Genomic DNA, 13,451 nt, shown 5'->3' with positions numbered 1-13,451 from the left:
GCTGTTCTCCAGTGCCTAAGTAGCTACCAGGTTTCCTGTCCAATTTCTGGCATTAGGTGCCTGGATGGTGATGAGGCTTGCTGTGTCTTCGTTGGGCTTCCTGTCAATATGTAAGGCAGATCTTCCCTGGCAGACTGAAACCCATCCAGCATGGTCTTGGCCCGTCTTCATTGAGTTTTTTAGCATCTACTTCACCTCCCCATGGACAGGTATGGATTTATGCAGGATCCTGGTTCTCTTACAAAGGTGAACTCATGTAAATCACATAAGGTGACTTGAGGTCACATAAGGTAAACTCAATTTGCAGTTACATTCTCCCCTACAACTATACAAAAAAGTTACATTATAAGCCATAGAATGTATGTCACGCTCTTTCTCTGTCTCTCTCTGTCTTATTATCTTCCCCCTCTTTCTTCTTCTAGTCATCTTTTTTCTTTTCCTCCCACCCCCTCCTCCTTTCTCTCTGTGTGGCCAAGTTCAAGTTTCTCCATGAGCCTTCTACATGAGTATCCATTAGTGAACATTGAGAAATCTCTAGGTCAGTGTGGACTCTAGGTCCATGTGACACGATCCACAGGGCCAAAACAATGGAAGTAGATGCTCTTAGACAAGCCGTGGTGATGGACTTCAGGAATTTTCCAGTCACTAATTTATAAGGTAAAAAGAAATTCTCTGCTCATAAGAATATGAGTGTGGTCCTGTGTTCATAACAGTAAACTTTTACAGTTAAAACTAATGTTTCCACTCAGCTCAGAGCTGCAGAGCCAGTCACCCCTCTCCTGTTGTGTTTGACATTACAAGCTCTGTTCTTTTGCTTTCCAAGTGATTTCTAGAACAGCTTTCCTTTCCGCCTGAACAGTTCAGGGACAATGCCAGGACGATAGCCCAGCTTCCAGTCAAAGCACATCATCCTCAAATAAACTATACATTAAACACAAACCAAACAGAACTACAGTAAAAGTTAAGGTTTGGTACCACATCAATAGACAGGGATTTTTTCCATGTAATATTCTGTTATTACTTTCTTCAGAGTTATTTAATTGTTACTAAATTTGAACTTCCAAACTTGTACAAACTGAAAGCTAAGAGGTAATTTGTTCAAAAGTTTTTGTTTTTCCTGTTTATTGCAGTGGCGCATATATTTGTAACCCCAGGGGTTTTCTCTTCACTGTCTCTCCCTCCTGCTCTTGCCCTTTCTGTGTCTCTCTTTGCAAGTCTTTCCCTGTCCCTCTCTACCTGCCTCCCATTAGTAGGAAACCCAGAGCCTTGTACACGAACTCTGCCTTTGAAGTCATGAGCTACTGAACTGCATCCCACCTCCATTTGAAAGTTTCTCATCACAAATAGACGGATGGTCCAATTCATCAGACATTACTTAGATTTCAGACATTACTGTCGGGATAAAACATCCTTTATGATAATATATAGTAAAGAAAGTACAATTTTCTCATTACTGAATATTTGTATTCATTGAAAGGGACAGGTAATTGGGTATTTCCATTATCAAAAACTGATTAAAAGGTATGTCTGAAAAAGAATGGTGACAAGAAGAAGAGGAGGAGGAGGAAAAGGAGGAGGAGGAAGAGGAGAAGGAGGAGGAAAAGGAGGAGGAGGAAGAGGAGGAGGAGGAGGAGGAAGAAGAGGAGGAGGAGGAGGAAAAGGAGGAGGAGGAAGAGGAGGAGGAGGAGGAAAAGGAGGAGGAGGAAGAGGAGGAGGAAGAGGAGGAGGAAGAAGAGGAGGAGGAGGAAAAGGAGGAGGAAGAAGAGGAGGAGGAGGAGGAAGAGGAAGAGGAGGAGGAGGAGGAGGAGGCAGCAGAGGAAGTTCCAATAAATACTTACTCCCTAAGAGTAAGACAGGCTGCCTCTCCCACACGAACACGGAAGAGGAAAACACACTGAAGATGGTCACCCTGCCTAAGCTTATCTGTCAATTCTCTGTGTGTGAATTCATCTATCAACACAGGCCAATGAGAGCTGTTTGCCTTTGTGTTTAACTCAGGAGGAAGGAATTAGCATTCTCCACACTTGACTGGGAGTAGAACAATCTTCCTAAGTAGAGCCCTGGCATCTTTTCACCATATCAAGAGATATGAAGAACTGCGTGGGCTGTGTGCTCTCATCTGCAAGTAATATTTTTTCCTACCCGAGTCTACCCGAGAGCATCTGGAGATCACCATTATGCAAGAAACAAGGGGCTCCTGGAATCTACTAAGTGAACCCAGGATGGGGCTGAACATTTTGCCATGCACAAAATAACCCTCACTGAATGAATGCTCCAGTCCCAGATGCTGATAATCAGAGACGGGGAAACTAAGATCTAAACATGTCAAAGGGAGCGAGTCAGAGAATGCATCCATTGTGCCCCCTTCTCACAGATGCACCAGCTACAGGTCTGTGACGCACTTCAGCAACTCTTCAGTGACAGACGTTTAGCTCCCCACTTCCACTTCTTGCTGTCCATTATACCTCAATCCAAGGACTGAACGGTCAATTCTAGAAGTAGAGATGTTTATAATTTCCAAATCTCAGTGGTGAGGTAAGAATCATCACAATATCTAAAGTTTTTCTGAATTTTATATAGAATTCATCATGTCAGTACATGAGTGAAATTTTGCGTCTTTACTTACAATGAATACTCCCGGGCTTCAAAAAGAATGTTGGGACACAAGTGCTCACCATAGAGTAACAGTGTCACTGTAGAGTGTGTTTATAATTGCTCAGCTTAGTTGAGGAAACATGTTAATTCAAGTCCAAATATAACTCATTAATTTTAATGTAAATATTTGATAAAAGAAATATTGCAACTGGTCAAGGCTGAATTTTGAGAATGTACAGTGTCTGTACGTGGAGCTCAGATTCATCCTCAGATTTACCAAGGTGACCCAGGAATACCCAAGTTATATCATTAGAGATAGTCTAGGTTTACAATTTAAGGTTAAAATTGGAAAACTCTTTCAACTATAATGTTCTGGATCCTTCGAGGGTGTTCTATTAAGTGGTATAACCAAGATCACACTGCTCACGGAAAATAGCACCCACATATATACATCCAATCCTTACATGTGTAACTACAGAATCCTCATAAAAAGTTAAAAAGGAAAACTCATGCAGTATTTCTATTACACAGAAGAAAGTGGGTGAAATCGCAAGAACTGTGAACTAGCTTTTCTGGCACTTTTTGTTGTAAGAACCAGGGTTTGAACCCTGGCAGCCGTAGACCTAGTTCCCTTTCTGTTTAGGAATTGGATCCCTCTCACTTCTCGTCCTATGAAACACTCACATCTCCAGAGATTTTCAGAATCTTTCCCTTACTAAAGCATTGAGTTACCAGCCATTTGGTTAAAAAAAACACATGCTTACACATGCATGTGGACAACCCCACCACCACACACACACATACACATATTCATATATACTTCTTCAGAGCTCCAGTTCTAATGTGTCAATATCTTACACCCCTGAAGCTGCTCTAAAGTTTTCCAACTACTTGACGGTCATGTTTTTGTTCTATTCTGTTTCTCCACTGCTGCTAGTGTTAGGGCAGGGATGGATGTCGGCTCTCAGGGCCATTGCTCTCAGACGCAGCTTCTTTAGTCATTCATCCAAAGGAAGTTTTGGTACCCAGACGTATTTGTCAAACAGTGCATCGCATGCTGGAGATACATGACAAATCCTGCTAAGCCCTCCAGCCAGCTCTCATCTCCGGTAGGATTTAGACAGTAATGTCTGTCCAGTCAAGGTGTTAAGTGCTTTGCTACAGGTGGAGATCGTGTGCTTTGGGAGGAAAGAAAAAAATCCCACTTTGGCTCAAAGGGGGGAGTTAGTGCTTTGCATTTTCAAATCTTGGAAAAGAAATAGAAATGGAAGTTGCAGAGGCAGAGAAAAGAGAGTGTGACATTAAGGCCATACGCATAAAGGAACCAAGTGGAATGACAAAAGTGTATGTGAGAAGTGCAGTTCTCCCTGGGGTCGGAGAGGAGATGGCTCATGTGTGCCTGTTGAGAGAAGGAACGGCCATCTGGTCAAGGTTCTAAGAGTGAAGGATGCCACAGGTCCTGTTGGAGGCTCTGGAATCTGCCTTGTAGGCCAAAGAATCTTCTATAGAAATTTAAGTATAGGCAGGACTTGGTAATAATTGTAAACTGATGTGACTATTTTAGGAATAAGATGATGCATAGTCTAGAACAGTCCTTCACAAGAAGTGTTAAGATGTCACAATTATACTCACTGTGATAATGAATACTGTGATAATGAATAGACCATGTCTATAGAGAACAAGAGTGCATCAGGGACTAACAATGACTGAGGTTTAAGTCTGTTGAGTTGCTTTTACAGTGACTAATTCCCAGTGTCAAAAACATTTTCAGAGAAAACCATGAAAATAATGCCCCAACATCTTCAAAACCATATGGAGTAGAGGAGCTAAAAACCTCTTCATTCCACGTTAAAATCTGCATGACTTTGGTAGTATTAAAAGTATTGAATAAGCATCTCCCAGTACCAAAGCACCTTCTCATCTTTTCATACGAAGAAAGCCTTTAATAATTAAAGGCAATGGCTAATGGTATAAAACATGGTTAAATCAGAATCCTTTTGGTCCAATCAATATTACCACCATCATCTTAACCTCTAATGTTCACGTAAAAAAAAAAAACTCTCAACAAATTTACTGAAGGTGTTATTGTACATGTATGTGCATGTTCCCGTGTGTACAGGTGCATATTCATGAAGCCAAACAACAGCCATTCCTCAGGTACTATTTACTTATCTTCCTTTTGAATCATGGTTTCTCACTGGCCTAAAGCTTGCCAAATAGTCCAGGCTGGTTGGTCCTGTTTGTGGACCCATCCGTCTCCGTGCTTGAGGCACAGACGGGTGAGATTACAGCAAACACTGAGATCATAGGTGCACCCCATCATTCCCAGTGCTGTTTGTCATGTGGATTCTGGGGATGATCTGAACTCAGGTCCTCTCCTGAGGTATCTCCTAGTCGGAGATGTGCGCTCTTAGTTACCTACCAGAAACAGTTTGAGTTTGCAGGCAGACTTGCAGAAGGAAATTTGAATGTGACTTACCCACACCGTGATGAAATTTGTTTAAAATTTTCTGAGTGATACCCACATGTGAATAGAGATTTGCATTCAGGGGCAAAAGCTTGGGGGAAAGGATTAGCTCAGGGAGAGATCTGTAGACTCCCCACATCATCCCTGCATTTTAGTATACTGGAAACATTCATTATATTAGAAACACCCAACCTCTTTATGATAACATTTGTGTCTTTTCAAATCTCGAGCACTAGGGAGTTCAAAGCCAGCAGTGCAACGTAATGAACAGGTCACTCCTCTGGGATTTACACAGGAGTCTGGGAATTGTATATATGACCTTGTGCAGATTAGGAATATCAAGTATTCCTCCTCAGTGAGAGACACACCTAGTTGATTAAAGATAGAATTTCAACCTTAATGCTGTTGCTTTTGTGAGCAGAATTAAACTTAATATCATATGAATGTAAGTTTTTATGATTTAATTGGAGTCTTTTGGGAGAAATGCTTCTTTTGCTTTATAAAGAAGAGGGAAAAGAAGAACAAGAACAGTGGCAACGATTTACATGGAAATCAATTTAGGCCCGTGATGGAATTTCTTCCTAGACCCTTTCTAGAAGACACCCAGGAGAGGCCACACAGAGGTACCTAGGTTCATGTCCTGACTCAGCAAGGCAGAAAAGAACATTCGCACTGGTGTTCATGTTCTCAGTGTCGAAATGAAGGCAGAGATAGGTGAGTAGAATATTCTGGTATAGTCAACGAGCAGGCCCTTTGCTGACGTGCTCCAATGGATATTGTGTTGTATTTGAGAGCTGGTTTGCTTGCCCGTTTGCTGTGACAGAGAGTCTCCTAATGTGATCCAGGCCAACCTTCAGTTCATGAGGTCAGACCTTAGTTCATGTGATCCTCTTGCCCCAGCCTCTCCAGTAGGCTCACACCACCGATTTTGAATGATGATAACACTGTCTAGATACCAGAGCAGGTACTCGGAAGTGTCGTAAAAGGCTTGTCATTTTTGCAGCTATTTTTATACACCCAAAGATTCTTGTAAAGAATTCCAGGGGCGCTGGCAGGAACAGACAAGTGTAGTGAGTGATTATTAGGGTATGCACCCCTGAGTCACACAGAGCCCTGACAATGCTCTGCCCCGCACTCATTTGAGTTCTCATTTGACTAAAAGACAATTATAGCTAACTAGACAGATAACTAACAGTGGGAGCCACTGAGCTCCTGCAAAAAGACATTAAAGTTTTAAAAAGAGTTCTTTATAGGGAAGACGTTCACCTAGAAAGAAAACGTATGCACGAAAAGTGCAGTAACCACATAAATGTGTATTTCTGAAATGGGACTGGGCCACTCATAACTGAAGCCTCTCTCTGGAAACCCATTGCTCAGACCGTTAAGTAGTTCGTTCCTTGTGAGTTGGCGTAACTTAAAGGCGTAGACTGATTCTTAATCAGCTTTCAAGCTTGAAACAACAACAAAACAAGGCAAACAACAAAACTGGTGACATCAAAGGCTAAAGCTTGGAAGGTAAAGGAAAATTCTAGATGTAAATTAAATATCCCACAGAGATGTTCCTGACCTCTTGATGGCTGCAGAATATCACAAAGTGTTTTCCCAGGACAGGCGTTCATTAGCAACCCTTTCCTCATTTGGACAAAGCACTTGTTGACTGTCCTTTATGTTTCCTTACATAGATACTTAAGGGACTGGCGAGATTGCTCAGTGAGCAATGGCTTGCTATCCAGACTGAAGATCCACGTTCCATCACACACACACACATACACACACCGAACAAAAATGTAGTACATGGGTATTTAAATTTGTTTGTTTCAGTTCGGTGCATTTTGTGGCCTATGAATAAACAGTATTATCCATGAAACTGCAAACTCAACGGACAGCTAAGCTCTTTTCCTAGCATCTAGTTTCTCTGAGGTAACAAAGAGTGAACGCCTTCATGACCCTTCACACAAAATTCCCACACTGGTGGGACCCATTGGCCTAGCGTGTCCCTGCTTGAGGGGACGGGTGGGACTGAGAAGTTAAGACCTTGGCTCCACTTCGCTGCCATAAAACTGGACCTCGACATTTTCACCAGTAAAATGGGACGAATGAAAGCATCTGCTGCACTTGCTCCCAGCGTGGCTGAAGGGATTGAGATTCGCTAACCCCATAAAGTTTGCACAGTAGTGCTTCGCAGGTACGAGACCCCAAATCACTGCTAGACCATCAGAAAGGTCATATCAAGCCCATAGGAAGTTGACTTGGACTAAGAGTTATCTGACAACCATTCTGAGAAGACTTCTTTTATTCAAAAGCATACTTTAAGATGTAAATATACTTTAAAAGTATAATCTCAGATATAAATCTTCATGACACATGTTTTATACTGGTATAACGAGACTTGGGTTAGAAAATACTCAAATGTGATGGTAGACACATGGTAGATGGTAGGTGTCTTACAATCTAACATAAGTGCTTATTAGATATCGGCCCGAGTTACTAATAACAATGTGGTTCTCCCTTCCATGGTCCCAAAGATTATTAAAATAAAAGAGCTTACGACATGTGAACTGTCTTAAATCATGGGTATGTTTTATTAAAATGCTTGATGTGGGAAATCATTCCTGATATTTTTACAGGCTGTCTTTCTTTATGGACCTTGTACTGAAAAGGGTGAGAAAAAAGGCCAAACCAATACCGAAAGGTTTCACATCTCAAACTAGACTATTAGGTCAGAGCTAAGATCAATTAGCACCTTTCAATGACAGAGAAGGTTAAGTGAGACTTAGAAGGGACTCTTTGAAACTGTCTTAAACTTCCCTATAATTGTGACTGGATGGCCCCAAAGGGTTTCTGTTTGTTGTTTTGTCTGTTTTGTTTTAATCAGTTTCATCTCTTTTTCATGAAAAGAGAAATGAGGGTAAGGATAGTGGTGTGTTCTTTTTTTTTTTTTTTCACAGCCTTTTACAGCAAAGGCATGGACAGAGCAAGAGGAGAGTGACAAGTCACTAGAGCCTGCCCTAACGCACAATGTGTGCCACAGCAGTATGAAGTGACAGTAATGTTTACAGTGTCTTCAGACCTCTTAAAGCCAGCAAAGTGGCCTGTGATACTTTTGAATATGTGGCTCTTGTTTATTTTCTTCCACTCCAAGTTCAGGCTAAATGACGCCAGGCTTGGCCTCCCTGCACAAGTTCATGAATATTCAGCTCCTTGCACTCCAAACACATCAAGCTGTGAAATGTAGCCTTGAACACGGGGAACAGTTAAAGACACAGGGCTTGCACCTAACCCATCTGGAGGGCAAAGGCCTGAGAGAGCATGTCCTTTCTAAGTTCACCAGGAAAATTCCCTGAGAGGAGCAGGTACTCACCACCTCCACCCATTCTGTGTGGTGTTGATTTCTTTCACCCGGTAACCATTGTAATAAAATCCCCCAACTGCACTTCTGAATCCAAGTAGTTTAAGATAACTCTACTGAGACACGCAGTGTAAAAGAGTTGAGAGTATGGAAGGGTAATATCCATTCGAAAGAGAAACTGTCAGGGTTATGTTCCCGCTGAGATAATAACAAGGTGTTTCTCAGAAAGGTTTGCCCAGGTCCTCCACCACAGGGTTCCATACTGTTGATAACAGACTTTTCTGTTTGTTTCTCCAATGAGTGATCTGAAATATTTACAACCAGACAGTACCTAATTTTAGGTTTTAAGTGCTTTAACAGCTCTGTGAAACTCGATCAGCAGCTGCAGTACAGAAGTATGGTGGACGAGCCCCCCTGTAGCAGGGGCCTGTTCTTACTGAATGCTGAGTATTCTCAAGTTTACCCAATAGGAAAAAAAAATACAGAAGATAATGTAAAAACATAATAAATGCTCGCATTCTTAAATTACTTAGCACTTCACTGAATCCCCAAAGGGATTATCTTTCTTCTTGAATTCTGCATGAAACCTGTGAGCTTCCGCTGTATGCAAGTGAACAAAGCTTAAATTTGTCATCTCACAGTTAGAATGTGCATTTTCCCCCAAACTCGAGCTTTTCTATCAACAGCCATGTTTCTTTTTTCTACCACCTTACCCTTTCAAAGTTTCTACTCAATTTAACTCGGGCTCATCACATTTAATAAATGAAGGACCAAGCCACATAAATGTATTTTTAGACATAGCGTCAGCCACACAGAGCTTGCATCAGTGACAAAAAAACATGAAACTGGACACTGCATTTCCTATGGGTACGTAAAATTTATTTACACCATAAATCACAAGATTTAAAAAAAAAAAGAAAATTCAGAAATGCAGAATATACTTTCTTTTTAACCCAGGGATATCTGCAAATCTTCCTTCAAAAAGAAACTTCTCTACACAGACATTTTTTTTTCCAGCTTCTAGAAAATGCTTAAGTGTCCATTTAGTATGTCTTAATGAGAATAAAACCGTTCTTAAATCAATTTATTTTTTACACAAGTTGTAGGGTTTTGAAGCTTTTTTTTTCCAGTGGAATGTGCTAGCCAATGCTATGCCACAGACACAGCTTTAGTTTTGGAAATGAGAAATGTGTTATGTTCAATGAAATAAACATTAATAAAGAAGGAGAGGAACTGAGTACTCCTTTCTACTTCTAACTGTGAAATTCCCTTGGCTGGGGTCGTCTTAAAACAGGCAAGCAGCATGCTGTGTTTATGTGCATCCATCCACTTCAGGAAGGCAGGGAACAGGCTTCCGAAAACCAGCTTTTTTTCCAGACATACCCTTACTAGGAAGGACAAGAACTTAATCATTAGAAGATGAGGTTTCAAGCCAGTTCAGCTATGTTACGGCCAAAACTGTTAATGTCAAAGATTTTGATGTTGTTTTGCTTGGTGTTTGTTTTTAACATTTATGTGCAGAAATTACAAAAATGTTTACTTTTGAATTGCTTACGGCCTTTAATCAGGAGGAAGTAACTATTTTTTTTATGGTTTGCAAAAGTGGGGAACTTTTGTCTACGTTGGGTATTATTGCCACAAAACTCAAGACTCTGGCATTCCCTCCACACAAAACGGTCTGTCTCACGTTGCTATTGCTTTTTATTTTTAATTTCTTCAGTTAATATATTTTCAAGTACAAATGTCTTTGAATGCAAATCTCTTAAAATGCACCATAAAGCGTAACAAATTATTTTGTTTTAGAATTCTCTCCCTTCAGCCTCCGCTAGGTTTTGTTTCTCAGGTATAAGTCTGAGAAAAATGTTTGTTTGTTTGTTTGTTTTTTAATTAGAAAGTAGGTGACGTTTCTACAAAAATATCAAACTTTATTAAGGGATTGTATCAAATACAACCCATGTCCTGAAGAAGCCTTAAAACTTAAAAAAATACGTTAAATTAAACGAAAAGAACTCAGCAAACAAAAAAGCCACGGTCCACTTTCAGCGCTGTCAGTCACCCACGGGTAAATGAAACTCCAGAAGTTGTTGATGGGAGTCCGCGGTTGCTAAACACTCCTAAAGACTCCCACCTAAGTCCCCCAGGAGCCAGCGCTGAAACCGACAAACGCTAGAAGGTGCAAAACGGTGGCCCGGCTAAGAGAAGAGCAACAAAATGCCATATTCGAGAAGACGTATTTCGCTCCAACAATTACGTTGATCCCAGAGTGCCGAGCCAAAGGGGGTGAGGGAGAAAGAAAACTGTTAAGTGTGGGCTCTTAATGTGAAACCCAACCTGTTGGATCTCTTTAGGTATCAGATTTTGGAAGTGTCTGTAATGACAGCCAGGAAAGCAAATTAATGGCCAAGGGCCCACTGGGTTTGAACACGAGACTCCAGTTACCTCCTCACAGATCAAGTACACAACACACACGCACACGGAGGTGCCCCACGTGGAGCTGAGCAGAAACCAAAACACACACGCCACGCGCTTGGTGAGCCGCCACCTAGGTTGTCCCCGCGCCGGGATGCGCACTTTCCTCGGGGGGCCTCAGTTCAGGAGGCTCCCTGAATAATCCCTGCGCTATCGGGAGAAAAGAAGGCCACGCCAATCCCACCCAAACCGCAATCCCCGTTAGCCTCCCGGGAACTTGAATGATGGGTGGCTGTGAGCTAAGGAACTAACCTCCCAAACAGGGGAAGGGTGACGAAAATCAAATTGCACTCCCTTAGTTTTGCCACCGCTATGCTACCGGATTCGTTCAAAACTTCCCCAGTCTCTCTCAGAGAGATTGTGAAACTCGAATACAAAGAAAAGAGGGGGGAAAAAAATAAGTGCTTAATAGAAAGTATAAAGTGAAAAGTTTGGTTTACTGTGGCGTGCAAAATGAAAAGGGCTCATTCGGTCTGTCTCCGAGTCCCAGTTGACCAGGCTTTACAAGAGTTTAGAGAGCCATGGCCTCCCCAGACCCAGGGAGCTCTGAGAGAAACCTGCTCTCCCCAGCCTGGTCCTTGGCTTTGGCTTTGGAGAAGTTAGAATTGCTCCCCAGCATCCGCACCTGGAGCCAATGAACGCAACTCCTCTGACAAGGCGCCTCTAATTTCACAGACCCTGGCACACTGCAGGAGACATTCGTCCACGCCACATAGAAACCATTAAAGGAGGTCCCCACTGAGACCCATACCCAGAGATCAGGGCTCGGCCCCTGGGTACACGCACGCCCGGCTTCACACAAACCCAGGCGCCCACGGCTCTCCAGGGGACACTGAGGCAGCACCCTTACTCTCTGTAGCGAGTCATCTCAAAGTATTAAATGTCACCGGGTGGGAGTGGGAAGAGTGCAGGGCAAGCTCCCCGGACCACAGTGGGCAGGGTGCAGGCAGGTAGGATCCGCACTCGGGACGCGGGGAAACTCACTCAGATCCTGCGCCCTCTGCGCCCAGGGCCAGACAAGAGGGGTTCTTCGGGTCGTTGAGGGTCTTCCTGGGCAAAGTGCACCACTGAGATCCTAGCGACCCTGGTCGTGGGACTCCGCTGTTGGGGTCACCGGGGAGAACTCCAAGGCTCACACTCTCCTGCGCGCGTCTTTCATCCCCAGAGCCCCTCCACGCCCTACAAAGTGTCTAGGTAGCACTTTCTAGGGGACAGTTTGGGGGGAGGGGGAGATCATCCAAAGCTGGACACCGCCCCCGCCATTGGACTTCAGGAACCGGGTCGAAAGAACAGAAGACACTCACCTCTGGCGGCCCGGACCGCCTCGGGCTCCCGAAGTTCAATTGTCTGTCCCAGCCAGTGATCTGCGGGTCCGATCTGTGTATTTACTCGCTTTCCTTCCAGTGTCTAAGTTTTCCCTTCGCGCTGTGTCTCTGGTGAAAACAGGACATCCCTTTCGGCCACCCCCAACAAATGCTTACACAAGTGGGGGAGAAACAGGGCGGGGTGGGGGAGCCGGCTGCGAGGGGGAGGACGAAAGGAGCCGAGCCAGGGTCCCGGCAGCCGAGCGGCCGGGGGAAAGCAGAAGAAAAGAGAAAGCGCGCGCGCCGGGTAGCCGGGCGTCACTCCGCAGGTCCCCGCCACGCCGTCCCCTCTCTAGGGCGCCGACCCGGGTAAAGGTTTGCGCTCAAACCAGAAGCCGCCGGAGCGTGCGCCGCGCCGCGGGCAGCCTCTCCCTTGCGCTCGGAGCCGGAGCCTAGAGGCGGGAGAAGGGGGGGTATAGGAGGTGGGGGGACGTCGTCGCCTGCGCCCTGGGGCTAGGGTGGCCGCTGGGGGCCTCGCAGCGGGCCGCCGGAAGAGCGGGGGATCTTGGCAGGCGCAGAAACCCTCTCTTTTTATTCAATCTCGGGACACTGCCTGTTGTCATCGGCTTTTTTTTTTTTTTTTGCCTTCTTTGCGGTCTCGCGTGGGGACCTCCGGGGCTCCGCGAGTCTCCGGTGGCGCCGCGGTAATCTCCGCGCCCTCTGCGCCGCCCCACCCCGCCCCCACCCCGCCTGGCGCTGGCCCCCGAGGCCTTTAGACTGAAGGGACCAGCCCGCCACCGCGCTACTCGGTTCCCCCACCTGCTTCTGGGCGGCAGTCCCCTGACTTAGCTATAGCTCTCCTGCTACCCAGTGTGAGCTACGGGCCCTCAGCCATACTCCTTGTCACTTACCCCAAGAGAGGAGGCAGAAGGGACTCTTGTCCACTTGTAACAAAGTTAAACACCAATGGACACCAGCCTGGAGCTTGCTCTGGGCTGAGGAAAGAGCTTTTTTCTGGGGAAGTAAGCAACGAAGGAGTTAGGAGTGTGTGGATAGGCAGCGCTTGGAAGTGCCTGGGCCCCTTCCTGGCCGGGTGCAGCTATAGGCACCCCTCCCAGGCGCCCAAAGTTCAGACAGCAGTGACTTGACATCCAAAGGCCAGTCAGAACTGCTCAGGGCACACTGCTGAAATGACATTTTGAGTCTATGCCTTCCATTCATGCCTTTTGTACCCACGGATTTCATTTTTCACAGACAAATATAAATA

The 13,451-nt window shown here is 44.5% G+C and overlaps 1 protein-coding gene across 9 annotated transcripts in view; it reads right to left on the bottom strand.

Annotated features, from left to right (window-relative positions):
• The window catches only part of Eya4 (EYA transcriptional coactivator and phosphatase 4), a 243,642-nt gene extending 230,423 nt beyond the window's left edge, over positions 1–13,219 (bottom strand). For 8 of the 9 annotated variants that reach the window (XM_087650613.1, XM_087650625.1, XM_087650635.1 and 5 more), the window contains exon 1: positions 12,185–12,638. The gene's annotated coding sequence lies outside the window, so the exon portion shown is untranslated. Of the gene's footprint in view, positions 1–12,184; positions 12,639–13,095 lie in introns of those variants that run through there. The other variant, NM_001271317.1, reaches the window with a different exon arrangement.
• Between the last annotated feature and the right edge of the window lie 232 nt (positions 13,220–13,451).

The sequence above is a fragment of the Rattus norvegicus genome, chromosome 1 (assembly GCF_021556685.1).
Source record: "Rattus norvegicus strain SHRSP/BbbUtx chromosome 1, alternate assembly SHRSP_T2T, whole genome shotgun sequence".
Taxonomy (NCBI): domain Eukaryota; kingdom Metazoa; phylum Chordata; class Mammalia; order Rodentia; family Muridae; genus Rattus; species Rattus norvegicus.
Note: the sequence above shows the minus strand (reverse complement) of the source record. Positions and strands in the feature narration are given on the sequence as shown.